The 2,852-nt window shown below is 47.9% G+C and overlaps 1 long non-coding RNA gene across 1 annotated transcript; it reads left to right on the top strand.

Moving 5' to 3' along the window:
* Positions 1 to 228: 228 nt before the first annotated feature.
* Positions 229 to 2,474, top strand: LOC123966681. The gene is made up of 3 exons (XR_006824049.1): positions 229 to 379; positions 2,145 to 2,202; positions 2,293 to 2,474. It is a non-coding gene; the product is annotated as an uncharacterized LOC123966681 (long non-coding RNA).
* Positions 2,475 to 2,852: the final 378 nt, after the last annotated feature.

Below are 2,852 nucleotides of genomic sequence, written 5' to 3'. Positions count from 1 at the left end.
GATAAAACTGGTCCTAGAGGGAAGTGGATTTACAGCTCCGGGACAAGATCAACTATGCTACGCTATGTTTAGACAACTACCAGAAAAAAGTCTGGGAAATTAAAAGTGTTGAATAAGATATCTTTATTAATCCTCTCATGTGTCTTCACCACCAGCAGGGGGCAGCAACGCACCAACAGCGCCGAGTCTCCCGGAAAGGAAGAGAAGAAGAAGCTGTGGCATCGCGATACTTCACTCAGCGTGAGTTTGTTTCTTCTGTGAACGGTCAAGCTGCCGTTTTTAAACTCGGTGTGTTAGCTTAGCATCAGCACAACAGCCGTCCGCGGATCGATACAAGAGAGACTCCAGACCTTCAGTCACCTGTCCGCTACACGTACAGGTAAGAAACACGTGACGTCTGGCAGCAGCGTTAGCTCGCGCTGTTAGCTTCGCCGCTAGCCGCTTAGCCTCTTTGTGTGACCGCATGCTAACATGTGGCTAACGTTAGCTTAGCTTTAGCTCAGTATTATCACGTTTTTCATCATCGCAGACGCGTTTAAGACTCCGGCGCTCACAGGACCGCATGGGTCCTCATCGGTCCGCAGGATCCCGAGAGTCCGCAGAGTGCGGGTTTGACCCGGCCCAGTGCGGGCCCAGTCCCTGTTCAGTCCCGGCCCAGTCCCGGTTCAGTGTCCGCGGGAAACGTTGGGAAGCTGCAGCTCCGTACCGTGAACGTGTGGATGCAGTTTTTAAAAGACGTGTTTTAAAAGGGTTCGAGCTGAATCTGTAAATTAACCCGCCGATGGATCGATCGATCGATCAGCACCAGCTCATTTTGGTCTTTTATTTTACATGGAACCGGATCAGAACGTCTTTATAAATCTGGTTTCCGTGAGGAAGTTCAGCCTCACAGCTTCCTCGTTGCTTGGGGCTTTTATTTTGATAGGTAGATCTATCTAACGGGAAGCGTTGGAGTCAGGTGACCTTTGAATTTGTTTTTCCTCAAGACAAGGTTTTTAAAACCTGCTGAGATCTGATGCGAGATCAGTCAGGTCGCTTCCTGGGGCCAGTGTTTCACCATGATCCAGCCCAGGGGCCTGCACCACGAAGCGAGTTCAACACACCCAGGATATCTTTCAGTTAGCCGGCTTAACTGACCCGAGGATAAGCGGTCCCACGAAGCTGGTTATCAACTCGGCAAACCAGGGTTTCCCAACCCAGCCGGGAGCGCGTTCACATACAAGAGGCGGTGCTAGCAGCAGATGACCAATCACAGACATGAACAGATCCACTGGCAGAAAGACTGAATCTGAACGTTTAGGCTGCTGGAAACTCTGAAAGCTGCTGATCTAAAACAAACAAACAGCCTACGTTCAGATTAAAATTCACTGTTTCAATATCTCTACCTAACTGCTCATAATATTCAGCCTCACATCAGACAAATCAAAACTATTTATTTCAACGGCTGCATCAGACCGTGTGAAACGGACCGGGAGCAAATAAAAAATACGCTATTAAACAACGAGAGCGCCGGTTGGTCAGTAGGCGGCGTTTCATAGAGGAGCAGGTTAGCCGTTAAGCATCAGTTACCATGGCGGGCTACCCCGGTAAGAAGTGAACCACCTTCGTGGTGCTGAAAACCCAGCAGGGTTAACCCCGAAGTTACCTGGATAAGCTCAAATCCTGCTTCGTGATGCAGACCCCTGGTGATCCAGCCTTTCTGAATGTCGGGCAGATATCTGGGTCACGTGGATCTCAGCCCAGAGGTGGGTTTGACGCAGATGAACGGCATCACCTCTCCCAAATATCGTTACCCGAGAAGCGGGTCACTTCCTGATCGCAGAGCGCCCTGTTGATCCGGTGTGCTGTAGGCCTCGTGGGCTGATCAATGCGTACCGTCAGAAAAAACCTTTTCACCTGCAGCGTGTTTACAAAATGATGACGATCACGTGAGAGCGTTTCCTGTCCAACGTGAAGCCTCCTGGTTTTTCTGCCCCTCCAGCAGCCGGTTTACTGATCAGAGAGTCTCTTTATCTGGATCAGGTTCTGAAATCCTGGTCCTGGTGTCTCTGCCTGGTGCCGTCAGGTTCTGATCACATGTTAACGCCAGGCGCAGGGGGGTTCACTGCTGATCACCGATCAATAATGAAGCTGGTTTCTTTCAGACGAACCTCTCCAGTCGTCTCCATGGCACTAAGACGAGGACACATCCGGTACCTGAAGGTGAGTCCTGATCAAGAATGTCCTGCACAGTCAGCTGGTTCCTCTGCCAGGACACGGGTGTTGACGTGTGTGTGTGTATGTGTGTTTCAGGTGTGTGAGGTCCAGACGTCTCAGAGTGATGTCAGAGACGGTCAGCACGCCACCAAAGGAGCCGCTGCAAAGGTGAAAGCTGCTCTCTGATTGGCTGAATCAGCTGTCAGACACATTCAGTCCATCCAGGATTTTTCAGCTCCGTTTCCAAAGACAAATTTAGTCTGAAGTGAAAGTAAAATATCTAAATGTTGAAAATAAAAACTTAAATGATTAAATATTTATTTTGTTCAGATTTAAACCTGACGCCGCACATTTAAACTTTAATTCAATTTTATTTATATAGCGCCAAATCACAACAATAGCTATCTAAGATTGTTTTTCATAAAAGAGCAGGTCTAGACCGTACTCTGATATTTACAGAAGCCCAACAAACCCATCAGGGAGAGAGAGAGAGGGGAGGGAGGCAGCCTACACAATATCCACACAGAGGTACAGACAGTAAAGGTGATGTTGCTATAAACTAAATGAAAAATGGTACAGATATTTACAGTAGTGTTAATGGTAACAATCGTAATGTTAATGATTATAATAACAATAATAACAATAAGACTAGCAAC

This window comes from Micropterus dolomieu, unplaced genomic scaffold (genome assembly GCF_021292245.1).
Source record: "Micropterus dolomieu isolate WLL.071019.BEF.003 ecotype Adirondacks unplaced genomic scaffold, ASM2129224v1 contig_13978, whole genome shotgun sequence".
NCBI lineage: Eukaryota > Metazoa > Chordata > Actinopteri > Centrarchiformes > Centrarchidae > Micropterus > Micropterus dolomieu.
This window is presented reverse-complemented; position numbering and strand designations above follow the sequence as displayed.